A 16,093-nucleotide genomic window follows, 5' to 3' on the forward strand; every position below is an offset into this window, starting at 1 on the left:
ATCCCAAGTATTATTTATTGTACAAAAATATTCAATATACAGAATTTATTACGATGAATACGATTTTATTATATATAGATGTTCCGCGCGGCTTCGCTTCCGTAATTTAGGAATTTCACGCAACCGTACATTTTGCAGCAAAAAATAGCCTATGTCTCTTCACGTGGTCTATTCTTTATGTTTGCCAAATAACATAAAAATTGCTCCAGTAGTTCATAAGATAATAAGCAATTCCATATAATTTCCCCCGTTTTTTCCACATTTTCATCCATTTTTTAGCTCTTATTAGTCTTAGCGTGATAAAATATAGCCTATAGCCTACCTTGATGAATGGGCTATCTAACATTGAAAAAATTTTTCAAATCGGATAAGTAGTTTCTGAGATAAGCGCGTTCAAATATGCCCTTTCATTAATTTCCCCCGTTTTTTCCATATTTTCCTCTATTTCTTCGCTCCTATTAGTCTTAGCGTGATAAAATATAGCCTATAGCCTTCCTCGATAAATGGGCTATCCAACAGTAAAAGAATTATTCAAATCGGACCAGTAGTTCCTGAGATTAGCGCGTTCAAACAAACAAACAAACAAACTCTTCCCAATTATAATATTAGTATAGATAAATTGCAAATGTTCTCTGAACGTCTACATGATGCCTACCACCGGTTCAAAGAAGTACTCATTGAACGTACAACATATGGAAATATGCAAATGTCATAAATACGTAGCTGTCTTCCTGTCTGTCCATTACTTCTTCACGCCGAATCATAAAACCGCTATAGACAAAATTTAGTATGAAAAAACTTTGAGACCCAGGGTATATCTTGGAAAACGATTCGTGCTTCAACGATTTTCTGCGCAAAAAGCTTCGGGAAATACAACAACAATGTAGTTGTTTATAAGCGACAGTCAAATCAGGGAAACTATAACCAAACTCACCCAATGTGTAGATCCTGAAAGGAGCGACCGGCCAGACCATACCAGTTTATGAAATGATATGATATTATGATACTGGTGGAGTGTTTAACTTATCATTGAGATGGTTTTTTTCATTCTTTTAATTTAAGTCCCACAAAGTCATCAGTTTACCAAATCGGCAGTAAGTATGCCGCAACATCACAACGCGTTGCCCAAAACTCGCTCACCGTGTAAACGCCAATTAGTCAAACGTTCGCCCCTAATCACCACATTAATAATAATAATAATAATAATATCTATGGACGCTTCACACCACGTCAGTCTGGCCCCGTGCTAAGTACCTAAAGGACTTGTGTTACAGGTACCAGACAACGGAAATATATTTAATACTTTTATACTATACATATATTTAAGATTTTTATTATATCATACACATATTTAATACACATCCAGACCCGGGAACATTGAAAACTTTTTGTTCCGTCGGCGGGATTCGAACCCGCGACCCCCGGCTTGAGCTACCGATGCGCTCACCACTGAGCCACAGAGGTCGTCAAGAATTAACGAATTCATTGTGACATTAACCTATAATTACAAAATATTTTCGTAGCAATTAATTGCTTATTTTGTTCGCCAACAACTATTCGATTCTTTTATTCATCTACTAAACAATACAACGAATCTGCTGCTGCTGCATTCCTAGTTTAGAGAACGTAACAAACTCCTGTCATTACAGAATATATTCAAGTACTCACTAATGTAATTATACAAGACCTCGATACTCGACAGTAAGCACCGGGCCACGTCGGGAACACGTTTTGGGTGTACCGCGCGCGACCGGTCCCCCGCCCGCCCGCCCGGCCCGCACCGCCCGAGCCCGCACCGCCCGAGCCCGGGTCGTCGATGCCCAATTGATTTTGAATACGCCACCGGCCCCGCGAGACGTTCTACATAATATTTATAGGGGCATTAGCACGATATTTATGTTTATAACTTTAATAATAATTAACCGTTAACGGCCGACTGGCGGTGTGTGCCGACGTCCAAAATGTATCAGATTATGTCTTCTGTAATAAATACCGACGTGTAGCAACAAAAGAACATACTTAAAATAGTACTACTGTCTACTACCACTCATTCTTTCTCTGTACCTTTTCTTGAAGAGCGAAATAATCATGAGACTAGATTAGTAGCAGTGACGGTGGAAGTGGCTGTGGTAAATCTCAGCCGCTCGAGTGACGCAGTGTGTCTTCCTCGTCCTAGCACTATCTAGTGGCTACTTGTGGCTGTAATTAGATGTGTAAAGACAAACGAGCAGTACGCTGCCATTTGTACATTAGCGCTGTCAATAGGATGCGTTATGCAAAACGCATGCCACTCCTATAGTTTAAGATGAGAGAAAATCATAAATTATACATATTGTATCAAACGAGCATATGGACAGACTAAATTAGTATTTGGAAAAAAGGTTTGTTTTTGAGCCACGAGACAATGACACGCGTTGAAATCTTTAGTGCGTTGTCTTTGAAGGCATATTTGCATCAATGTGCAAAACTTGGTGGCGAGTAGTTAATAACAATTTACTGCACACAAAGAATTTTAATTAATTATTATAATGGATGCAACTTGTAAGTGCAATTATTACAAGACGGTTTTTAATAGAACGGCTTGTCTCCCCAGAAACACCTGTTGCATACTCGGGCCTTGGAAGTATACACTATACAGTACACCGTATACAGAATACAGCCAACCTATACACAGATAATATTCCGGCCTGCGTCGCGGTCGGTTGGTTTTATTATTTGTTTTAAATGCCACTCGAGTATGCATTAATTGGGCTCGGGGAGGGGAGGGCAGGAAACACATCTTGAGCCTGTCCCGAACATCCGATATGTCGACACTTCACGCTGTCACGTGGCGATGGGTAACGTGCTACTGTTTCTTGTAATTGTAGCTTTTGCTTAAGCCATACTCAATCAATGCTTAGTCCATAAGTATGTGCTAAAAAAATGACAATTCAAAGGACCTATGATTAATCGTTTTGTCTTAGGCCTCGATTGCCTTTTCCGCCATAGAATATAGAATGTTATCTGAGTTTCCCACGGATATTGGAATTATTCTCCGATCGGCGCGGCGTGGCGCGGGCGGTATGCGACTATATGCTATATGCATACTGTAGTGTTTTTATACCGAGTGTGACCGTAAACGTATCACGTACTATCCGATAAAGTGCATAAGTATGGTTATTACACCTAGCAATACAGTGGGCTAGTGATTATATGGGGGTAGTGAGTATCATAGTGGCCGGTGGGTATCGGTTACAGCGGTACAGTGGTCGGTGGCCGGCGGAGAATGACGAGATGGCGACTCCATATCGGCGAACGGTCGCGAACCTGCCGCGCGCCGCGCCCGACTAACTGTACTGGCTGCTGAGCGTACAGGGACACAGAGCAGGCACACCAGTATGTCAGAATAATTGTCAGACAATAAGTATTATAACCTACATATCAATGAGAAATTGCTTCGTAACCGTATCACGCAGACCGAGTGCATACGTGGAGTTTCATTATCGTGTTAATGAACACAAAATTATTGTCCTATTGTAAAGACTACAATAGGACGATTTATGGGTCTTTTTTAAGAATCGTCTTTCAAGTTGTTTAATAATATTGTACATACAGTTTACCTACTTTTAATAAAATATAAAAAAAAAAACAATTTATCAAGGCTTTAGCTATCTATAGAAGTGCAGTAAGGGTTTAATGACACAAAGACTCTGAAAGTAGAGCAAATATTATAATAAAATACTGTTAAAACTACATAGATTAGGTAAAAAAGAATCAAAACAAACTGAAATTATGCAATTTATAACATTTAAACGTTCGGTGTATCTTTTAAAATATATTTTAAGTGCTCATTTAAATTAATGACTCCACTTTTCACTTTTTGTATTACCTAACATTACGACAACTTAAAAGTGTCACGAGGCACATCATTTAGGCCACTTTTGGTCATATTTTTTGTAGAAAATGTAATTAGTAAAGAAATTATGTCATTAAAATGGTAATTACTAAAATAAAGAATTCGATGCAGCACATCGTCGTAATAATTCACTCGTAATTTGCATGCTCAATTGTCTCCCAGTTCCCACAGCACGTGAGCTGTCCTGCTGTGTGGCTGCCCTGCGGCCGGGCGAGCACGTTCTACCACTCGGCAGAAAAAAAGGTAAAAAGTATAACGAGTGCGCGTTATATAACTGTAGCGGTGCACCGAGCAGCGCCGAGCGCACCGCGCGCAGGGAAAATTGATGACTGCATTGCAATTTTTATTGCATTGCTGCTATTCCATTCCAGGATAAGATATTTTAATTACAATTACCCGCCTGTGCTTCGTTTAGAAAAACGGGTTTACCTAATACCGGACTAGCCTTCACACTGTAGAGCCGATGCGGTATGAGGTCGTTGCGCAATAAAACTAAGCATTTATTATGCGGTGTTTATATAAAATGTCTTATTTAGATGCTATCCTAGACAGAGAACAGTAACACGTCAGTGAATTTATTTCCTGCAGGTCGAAAATGGTCACTCGGGTGTTCCGTATTAAGTTTCATTTCAGATGTCGTAAAATGGAGTAACATGTCGGATGAAATTATAAAACATCCATGTGCTTGTTTTGAATAGAATAAAGGATAAAGAGGCATAAACAAAGTTCTACTGATGAAAAGTCAAATGAGATTTAGAGTAGAGATTTAGAATTGTTAGAAGTTAGTCTGTCGCAACTTCTTCCTAAACATGAATATACGATTCGCTCTGTCGCTATTTTTGACGTGCACAATGCACATTATTTTCATTATAAGTATGTTCTTTTTTTATGAAATAAGGGGGCAAACGAGCAAACGGGTCACCTGATGGAAAGCAACTTCCGTCGCCCAAGGACACTCGCAGCATCAGAAGAGCTACAGGTGCGTTGCCGGCCTTTTAAGAGGGAATAGGGTAATTGGGGAGGGTAGTGATGGGAAGGGAAGGGAATACCGTAGGGGATTGGGCCTCCGGTAAACTCACTCACTCGGCGAAACACAGCGTAAGCGTTGTTTCACGCCGGTTTTCTGTGAGAACCTGGTATTTCTCAGGTCCAGCCAGCCCATTCATGCCGAAGCATGGCTTTCCCACGTCTAAAGTATTATAGTAAGTATTACGTACCTACCGCAAACATACGGAAGGTTTTTCTTATTGCACTGTAAATGCAACGGCCGGTCGATGTGGCTATACTTTTACATCAGACTAATAGAGTTTTTCAGTGATTTGAGAAAAAGTGATTGACTGTCGTGATTTGTGCGACAATCTCGAGCTAAGTACAGGGTACTTTGAGCTTCATAATCATAAGCATTGCAGTGTTCTTTGGACCGTCTCTTTGTTGTTAGGTATAATATCTCGTAGTATGGAGTCCATACTATGGACTTTATTGTACAGTATACTTCTATAGTACGGGAGCCCTAGAACAATTTTTTTTGATTACTATGAAGCAAATTTTTTGTGAGTAGCTTCATTTTGATAAGACGAACATCATTTTTATCTGCGAAAAATCTTGAAAGTGGTAGCTAACAGAGATAGAAAGGATTTCATACTTTTACTTGATGGTCCTAAAATATGGATTGTTCTATTTGTAGGACAATGTTACTCTTAAATTATATAACTATTAACCTATCAATATACAAAAAATCTGCTTGTTAGGGTTCCGTAGTCAACCAAGTTTTGTTGATTACATCAAAAAAAATATTCTAGGGCTCCCGTACTACTAGGTATATTTTTAATTCAAGTTAGTTTGACAGTTTGATTTATGCGGGGCGCGGGGCCTGACGTCGGCTGATAAAGCGCGGGTGACGCGGTTTCATTCGCCCAATTACTGGCTGCTACCGGTTATTTGCATCATATTTTATTATGGAAGATCCTTTCAAAGTCGTGAATTTTATTTCATTTTATTTAGTTGCAGTTCAATGATGGTTTATTTAGTTTTGTTATCATGCTACTTGACGGGGCTTGCCTTATTTGCTACAACTGCCTAGCCTAAAAAGCCTGCGTATGCCAGTTTGAAACTCATAAAGAACTTTGACTCAGTTTAGTACTTACTTAGGTACAGAGCTTTTAAAGCAATATAATTCTGAAACAAAACGCTAAATAACCATTGGTATCAGTCTATCAGTTATATGTCTATGATTTATGGATGATCATGCAGTTTGATTATCTGGACTATCACCAAATTACGGTATATAAGCTCTCCTTTTGGGGATCGATTCATAACAATAAAAACGCAATAAAACACGTTTGTGCTACAAGGATCTAATTTGTCGGATTAGTTCGTTAACCTCCCACAGTTCGGTGGGCAAACACTAATTTATACAATCTGCGAGGGTGCGGTCAGTGGCGCGGTTGCGGTGCAGCTGCGGTGCTGTTGCGACTGTGACGCGACGTCAAGATTATTAACAATTATTGTTAATTACACGAGTTAATGTTTGTAGGTACTAAGTATAGGTTGCTAGTTTTTAAACGTTTCACCGGCCTCATCAGGATTTCCTCGCACGGGAAATAATTCTACACTGAATTTCAGGTTGAAGTTTCGATTGTCAGAAGCTATTTTAGCGTGCAGGTGGGGCTAGCAGCACCGGAATACATTTAGAGTGGTCAAGATCTATTTATAAAATTTTATCCTTTGAATCTCTCAGAGAAAAGTTTAAAGAAATAAGAATTCTGACCGTCACCTCTCAATACACTTTGGACAATAATAATAACAACACAAATACGGGAGAAAAAATGTAAATAATTTTAAAATGAAAAGTGACATTCACTGCAGGAACACTAGGAATAAACACAAGCTAGATATACTAATAACCAGACTGAGCAAAGTAAGTAAATCTTTCATTTTGTATACGCCTATAAAATAAAACCCCAGAAAACGTCCAAAATCTTTCAATTAATAAATTTTAGAAAGTTGTTAAAGAACGTTTGTGTGCTAAGGCCATGAAGGCTAAGGTTTAAGGCAGGTAAATGATTTTGGTTGATGATTGATGTCTGATGGGAAAAATAAGCTGACAGACCATGCTGCTGCACGCTGCTTCTACATATTATATAATTGTACCACATAATATTTACATACTTAGTGTAAATTAGTTTAAGCTCTTATTGTAATTTCCCACCTTTTTATTAAAAGGTGGCGTGCGAGTTTCTTACGCCGGTTCTTCTCGCCGGGTTAGTTCCCGAACCGGTGGTAGGCCTCATGTAGACGTTCTGAAAGTGTTAACTTTGTTAACCTATTTAGAAATAAATGTTTTAATTTTTTTTGAGTGGTGTTACAGAGTGCGGTCGAGGTGTGCAGCTACAGCGTGCAGTTGCGACTCGCGTCGTGCAGTTGCAGCGTGCTGCGTGCGGTCGCGGGCACTCCGCTAATTAACAGGGGCGCGGCGCGCGGCGCCACTCCATTAACGACTGTTTATTGTGACAATTATTCGCCGCCCTCGAAGCCGCGCCCTGCGCCCTGCGACCATAAACACGTTAAATGAACTTCATTATTTTAATAACTGTCAGTTGCTCCAGTTTAATGTTCGATTTTTGTTTCTGTCGGCCGGCGGCGGCGGCGGCGGCTGACTCACGTAATGAAGGCCCGGGGACTGGTTCCGAACCTGTCCCCAGAACTCGCACTAACAGTAAAGATTACAGCTCTTAACGTTTTGAGGTCTCGAAGCGAATAAGAATATTTCAAAAGATCCAGCGGACCCCAATAATATCCTAGAATTTTAGCCTGTCGGGGCTCCTAAGTCTTCACTCCCTATTGAACTTTCTTAGACATTTTAGACTCTACCTATTTACTAGTAGACACTTTTCGTTTGATTGGGAAATTATTTATTTCTTCTTCACATTCTATCAATGGCTGACTTAGCTGACATCGAGATATCTAGTCGTAAACAACATTGTCGACAATAAATGAGTAGTGCACACAACGTGTCGGGAGGTGTGAGGCGAATTGTGTCATCGACCCCGGCGGTGCGGGGAGCACGAGCGGTGCGGCGGGTGCGGGGGGAATGTTTGTGTGGAGATGTAGTTAGCGCCAATCACATAGTCATTAGAGCCTGCCTCAGAATCCGGTGCGGGCGATAGATATGCACCTGTAGATAGGTGTTGCATAGTGCATACTAGATAAGCCAGCAGACATTAGACAACTTTTAAAAATCATCGTTTACCTTGCAAGAGCAATATGCCACGATGCCATGCCATGATCACTCTTCAATCTTCATATAGGGCATGGAGCAAAGATGCTCCATGCCCTATAATAATATGAAGAGTGATCATAGAATTGATAATTAATGTCATACTCTACTTTTCACCTTAGCCTATGAAAATTGGATACAAGTACCTAGAGAAGTATGAAAACGGTTTTCCATATAACTTAGCCCATTGACACCTTATCGTGCAGTCGTGCCATATGAACATACAAACAGCAAACAGGTGAGCATACGGCACTGCATAAATTGCACCCTATCGCCGGCGATAACGCTGACAGCGCAGTGCATTACGACTCCCGGCGACAGCGGACAAGTGTAGTGACAGGTCCTGCATATGTCGGCAATTGACAGCGGGGCGCCCGGGCGAAGGACGCGGGGGGCGCGGGGGGCGGCACTATCTCACGAAGATCAGGAGACACTTGGGACTCCTCGATAGAGACCCGAGTGTCCCCTGGCCGAAACTAACTACTAGTGAGGGGCACGGCATGCCATGTGTTAGCCGGCGCGTGGCCGACCACCGCCGACCCTCACAAAACGCTCATTAAGCCCCGACTGATAAATATAATCAACGTAACGAGGTGTCCATACGATTGTGAGATATCCGGCAGGCGGCAACGCGTCGTCGAGTATCCTCAAACATAGTAGTTAGCAACAATTCTATACTGTTTATGTTTCCTGCTCATTAACGTTAAGATTAAATTGGATAACAGAGTAAAATAAAAACTTTCCGAGTTACACTACTCGAACTTTGTGCACAGCAAAAGCCTACGTGCTACGTCACATGAGATCTATTTTTAGTTGTACTAGCACTGTCCTTGCCACGGGGAAAGTCGACGTCAGCTGCTGACGATGACATTTGCCGGTTACCAAGTACCAATCGTTCCGAGCTATGTTTTGTTGCGAACACGATACGATAGGTCAAATTGCTTCGACGCAACTTTTTACTACCGCTCGGTAGCTCCATAGTTGAGTCGGTAAATATTGTACTGTTATAAAATAATGTGCGATAAAGACGTTCAGTGATATTTTACCGCTGAGTTTCAATGCACGATCCTTATGCCGATGCTATAAAGGTCACGTCCGAGGTAGATTAAGTGTGAACGGTCGTACATCGTACAAGTGAGCAGGGGCATATCGCTCCACATAGCATTGACCCAATAGCGTCGCGGAAACAGTCCGCGAGCGGCGGCCGGCGACTGTTCCCACACCGAGCACGTGGTCGCCGACACATGCCGCCATGCGCGCGCTGTACCGCCTGTACCGCGTACACTAACTACCATCGTAAACGTATTAATTGATGTACTTGCCAAAACATTCTCCTTAATGCCACGATCGCACCCATCGAGTAGAGCGGCGAAGCAGTTCCCTCGGCCAATCGAATTGTCTCCTAGCCCAAAGGATTGTATATGAAATCTTAATATTCCACCAAAGTACCTATCTCTTTATAGCGTTAATGTATTTCTTTATTGCATGGCAATTGGCGACATAAGTGGCTAAATGTGCGTTTTTTTAGAAGACTTGTTTAAGAGTAAAGCATGTGAGAATAGAACGTGCAGTAAGTGTGTCGGTATCGGGTATCGACAGCAGATACCGCGGCCGGGTGATAAGAGGTCGCGCGATAACCCGCCCGAGGTCAACCGCCGCCGGGCGACTCTCGCCCCTGTGTGCAGGCCGTAGAGACCAGAGTACGGCGCGCTTCATAATGTTTTCACTAACGACGTTCCTCCTTCGATGGACGATTATTTTTAACTTGACGACAGCGATGTCGCAAGGAAGATGCACATTGCACAATAATAAAATTGACAAAAATAAGGAAGGCCTCGGCAGAAACATAACGTTTTATGTGACCTTGTGTTTGTTTACCTACTACGCATTATATTAAAGAACACATATTTTATAACAGCAACACATATTTTGTTTGGTCCTATCGTCTTCGTTACGTTTAAATTAAATTGACTTGTACATTTACTGTGTAGTTGAGTAGGTAGAAGTCAATTTTGAGTTGCTCTACAATTTGTAATTGTCGCCTACAGCCTGCAGTAAGTATTATAATCTGTGGCATGGCGCCTGCACTTATTTGCAACATGTACAGTGTACTCTGTTATTTTCGACATTTGCATTGCACGTGAATCGCACGCACTCATTAATTAAAGTACTCAATTTGTTAAACCTAGAGCAGTATTTCCCAAAGTGTGGGTCGTGGGTAGATTTTGGTGGGCCCTGTGTGGGATGTGTGGTGGGCAAAAGACCCACCACACATTCCCACCACTGCAACTCCTGTGTCGCCAGGATCAACAGTCGCAACCAACCACGAAAACCCTTTGATATGATCTCAGGGATGCCCGAGGGACAAGCTAAATCTGTCTTGGGACCCGCAACGAAATTAATCAGAAGAAATGTAGGAGGAGTAAGAGATTAGGCCTACTATGAAATCGTTTTGAGACTCAAATAATCGAACGAGACTGCAGCGTCCTTCTCTAACAACGTCATTACACGTTTGTTACAGTAGGACCACAGAATAGCGGATAATAGTACAAGTAGTAGGACGTGGCATTCTCGTAGGATTGTTTGAGTCTCAAAATAGTTTCGTGGTACGGCCCCTGAAACTACGACGATTTTCGTACTCGTTCGATTGTCATTTTACTCGTTCGTTCGTCGTCGTGGGTGCGTGCGGGAGGCGTCCCGCACGCACCCACGACGACCCGACCCGCGCCTCTGTCCGGCAGGACGGGGGCGCGGCATTCAAACGCAAACGTAATTGTAACTTGTAAGTAAGTAAGGCTGACGATGATGATATGGTGGTGAACTACGATAAGAAATGCTACGGCAGCAACATACCGCTGCTTTTTTGTCTTCATGACACAAGGTGGGCCGCGAACTTTAAACTTTCTTGCAGATGGGTTGCGGCCCCGACAAGTTTGGAAAACACTGACCTAGAGGATTCGAAAACTGTAGCCGAGCGGGGAGCGCTTCGTTATCCTTAGTGTGACGATTGTCATAACAATGCTTAGATGGGACTTTCAGAAGTCGACGGGACGAGGGTACCGTAAGCTCGAAGACATAATAATTCTGAAGGATGAACTAATGTGACGACACAATAGTTTGTAATGTCTAGGTGTTCAGCAGCAGCAGCAACAGCAGCTACCAACCAGGTGGCCAACATAAAATACCCTCAACAATATCAGAGGGTACGACACTTAGAGCCCCTTCAGGGCAAATTACCCACTGAATGTTTGACGCGTATAATGTATGTTACTGAAAGTTACAATGGAAAAGAAACTAAACAAAATATATTAAAATTAACAAGGGCACGGGCCACCTAGGCCTGTGGAAAAAAATAAATAAAAAATAAAATGTCTAGGTGTAAGTTACATCTATCCGCGCACATGTATGCGATAATAAGTGTCGGGCTCTGTCACACGCGCGGGGCATCTGTGCGGGGGAGAGGGGGATGGGGGGGGGGGTACACCACGTGGTGCGCGTGGCTGATGATGATGATGGTGGTGATAACGGCAGTCTTAATTAGCTGGCAGAAGCGATAACTTCGTCCCCTGGATGCCTGTGACCGCTGAACTTCTAGTGACTGGAACATTTTTCCTTGTTTTTAGAATTTTAGTTGATCATTGGTACTCGGTACTTACTACAGTAGGTATGAGTAAGTACCCGTCACATATAAATAGTCGATTACGACATCATGACACTTGCGGAAACATGCACAAATTGTTGCTGCAGCGTTGATTTAACGTAATAGGCTATAGCCTTTTATATAAATTAAACTCAGTTGGTTAATCGATTACCGAAATAATGTCGGTCGCGTGATTCCACCGCAGGACGTGAACGTGATCCCACCGCAGGACGTTCCCGTGATCCCGCCGCAGGACGTTTCCATTTCCCAGCGAGGCTAGCCCTAGTTTCGAGCTTCGGCGAAAATTAATGATAATAAAAATGTAAAATGAAATTAGTGTGTCGGGCGTGGTCGGTATGATTTAGGGGCAGTTTATCGCGAGTCCCGGGGGTGTTGACTCACCCCACACCCCCTGCACACCCGCGCGCCCCCGCGCTCCCCCGCGCTCCGCACCCCCCGGGGTGATGCACCACATTTGTGTAATTGGACAGGTCAAATTAAATCGCCAGAGATAAGACAGTAGACGTGGCAGGGAAATGCAAATTGTAATACAGGCAATCGTAAGGCGAAAATCAGCATATTATATTTTATTATTGACAGTGTTGCAGTCTATCCCACAGTTTTGCCCATCTTATTCATATACTTTATGTCGAGTATGCTGTATTTGACGTAATATACTGCAGAAAGTACAAGAATGTAGAGACTAAAGAACGACTGATCTACACGGAGTCCTACACAGGATCGCACTTAGTGTAGCTGCCTACTTCTCGAGTGCGAGCGCGAAGCATCGGTAGGTAGTTTCGTCATCGTTTTGACCGTCGTGTGCAAACTAGCTATCTGTTATACATGACTGTAGTATAGCACAAACAGAATATATCTTAATTGGCAAATCACAGCTATAATTAGGTTAACTGCAAACTGTTCCGTCACATGACAGCGCGGGGTCGTGCGGGGCGCGGGGGGGGGGGGGGGGGGGGGGTTATCGCCTGTGCTGTGACCTGGCTGTTGGTACATCAGATACATCTTGAAATTACAAACATTTTGTTGCAGACCTACCTACTGAATATTATTTTATGTACTATGATGATTTAAACATGTTGCACCAATCTAAATATAATATTAATATTCATTGCATTTCATAGAAACGTTTTTCAGAGCTACATTAAGGATGAAGTACATCAAACAAGTTCTCAAACCGAGTACGTACAAAGCTGAGGAAATTCGCAGCTCCCAACACTGCTAAGTCCCAACCTGAGCTACGCTAAGACCACGTAGAGCGCACACAGGAGACAGGCTTCAATAAACTAAAAATAAACTTAATTAAAATTTAACACAGTATAATGGCATAGCTGTTTAAGTTCTTAAAAAACAATTTTTCGTTCCCCGATCATCATAGAGCAGTCGATCAATCATCAGAGCAGACACCGGACAGTAGCAGCGGGACCCGTGAGCGACTGAACGTAATTGACGCCGAGACAAATTGATACATTTGTATTAATATTACCTCCACTCCCAGATGACAGCTCGTAACACTTATCAGTTACCACTTATATCTATTAAATTCTATCTAAAGGGAACTACCTCTTTAGAGATAAGTAGGGGTTAGGATGTGGCGATTAGAAAGTTTTGTTGGGCCACCCTTGAGTTTTGAATATTTTGTCGCAGCATAATATAACGATATCGATACGATTAAGAGTCGAAATCAACGAGGATAACAGAAGTAGGTACAAGCTATTTATAGGGGCAGGTGGCGATAGCCGGCCCCGGCCTGGGACACCCGCCTGCATTGAACGAGAGAGAATTCACCTTTACCCAGCATAGTTTTCTGATTGATGTAAAGAAAGAAGGTCAAAATATGTATTGTAATGTTCTTATCGAATACTAGTCATATAATATTTTACTGATTAAACGCATCTTAATGCAGGAATATAATTTTATTCACCACACTGTATAACAAGTTGACACAAAATTCATTAATAAGAGGCGCGGGGCTCTTCAGGTAACAGGGCGAGTCGAAGCGCACGGAAACATGAATGGGCGACGACCCTCATTAGTTAGCGCGGGGTCCTGGGGGCCACGCGGGGGCCACATGGGGGCCCCGGCCCGGGGCGCGCCGGCGGGGCACGCTAATGGGGCCATTTTTTAGCGCACGAGAGCCGCGCCCAGCCGTAGTTCAAATTATAATTGTTTGTGACATGCTTTTCGACTTTACAAGGGTTGGTTTGACTGATGTGGCTTTAATTTCGTTTACAAATAAATTATTGTAATCGTGTCTTTTGTTAGTGCCTAATCGAATACTTTTTATTACTATAAAACGGCATTACGAAGTTATTTATAAAAAATAGATTACTCGTTGTGCCTAATCCGTTATTTTAACATAATAATATATAACGCATGAAAAGTTAGGAGCCGTCAACTATAAAAAGAAAATCAGTTACAATTTCGTAGAGCATAATAATCGAATATATTTTAGTATCAATATACTACACTTACAACCGACAGGTTTTAAGTACTAAAGCACTGTAACAATAGCACGTGGTGATTGTAGCAACAGCGCTACGTTGGGCGGGCGGTGTTGGGCGGGCGGGGTGACGGCGGGGTGACGGCGGGGTGAGGGCGGGGGCGGGCGGGACCTCCCACCTGTGGCGGCACCTGTGGCGCCTGCAGCCTCCTTGCGACCTCGTTACATTTGTATAAACACCAGCAGGTCAAATGTCAACCAACTTGTTGCCAGTTACCACTAACTCTAACCTACATAATACTTGTCAATTGTCCTTATGTGTTTCGAACGTAGATATGTTTTAGTAAAAACAGTAATATAATATTATATTTTAAATATTTATATTATATGTTATACTTACAGTATAAAATTTAACGGCCGTCTAAGTTAATTAAGTGCTTTTTAAATGTCTAGAGGCATGGGCGTACCCAGATTCTGGGTCAGGGGGGGGGGGGGGCAAATCAGACTTTTTAGGTTACTTATAAAAATATTGTATTGCAAACAAATGGCAAAAATTCGTTTTATTATTTTTAATTTTTATAGATGAAAGTACTAGATAATATACTTAGTAGGGACTAGGGACATCAACGTGATCCAGGGGGGGCAACCGCCCCCCCCCCCCCCCCCCCCCCCCCCCCCCCCCCCCCCCCCCCTTGGTACGCCCATGTCTAGAGGGCCTCTAGACATTAAAGAACGTCTTTACAACTCGTTTGTTTATTGCAAAATTATGCAACGTTCAAAATCCCACTGCACAAGATTAGAAAAAGCTTTGCGTCGCGTCGCTAGAGTCAAAGTCCACCAGCATGGGCGTACCGATGGGGCAGCTGCCCCCCCCCCCCCCTGGATCATGTTGACGTCCCTACTAAGTATATTTAGTACTTCAATTTATAAAAATTAAAAATTAAGAAAACGAATTTTTGCCGTTTGTTTGCAATACTATATTTTTACAACAAAAAATTATTAATTTTTTATTCTTTATAAACACCTAGCTTATGAAAAATCTGATTTGCCCCCCCTGGCCCAGAACCTGGGTAATTTGCCCCCCCCTGGCACCAGAACCTGGGTAATTTGCCCCCCCCCTGGCCCAGAACCTGGGTACGCCCATGTCCACCAGCAGCCGCCTCGTTTAGTCGCTACGGACTTTTAACAGCTAGTTCACCTCGGAGTTTCTACGATTGTAACTCTTACGTAGTGGGCATAAGAGCCTTTTAAGGGGCAACATAACTAGGAATAGTCCGCAGCCGCTTCATTATAATCACGACCGGTATTTTCCTATTAAAACGGCAACAAAACGAAACAAAACACCCAAAAATTTCGACTCAATACGGATAAAAATATGATAATTTATAAAATGATAACATTTACATAAACAAGAGAAATGTTCCTCGACCATAAAACGCTGGAACGAGTATTGGGTTCAGCGCACACTGCCAGCCATAACTAATCACAGTGTATATTTCAAATTATAGAGCTTTCGCAACTGAAAACCAGTGGTATTATTTCGATGACTGTCTACATTAAAATAAACGTTTTTCGATATTGCTAAAAGGTGAAAACCCCAAAGTTAGCTCTATTTACTCGTATTGTATAGAAATTTAGAGTGATGTCGTAGCCATACATGATACAGGGCATTGATGAAATGGCATCAACATAAAAATTAAATTGTAGTACGTCACCACTAAAAAGAAGGACGCAGTATGGAATATAATTCTAGGATTTTATTAGATCTCTATGAAACGTTTGTAAGGATTGTGCCGATGCTTAAGCTATAGTGTCGTTTAC

This window comes from Aricia agestis, chromosome 11, assembly GCF_905147365.1.
Source record: "Aricia agestis chromosome 11, ilAriAges1.1, whole genome shotgun sequence".
NCBI classification, from domain to species: Eukaryota; Metazoa; Arthropoda; class Insecta; order Lepidoptera; family Lycaenidae; genus Aricia; species Aricia agestis.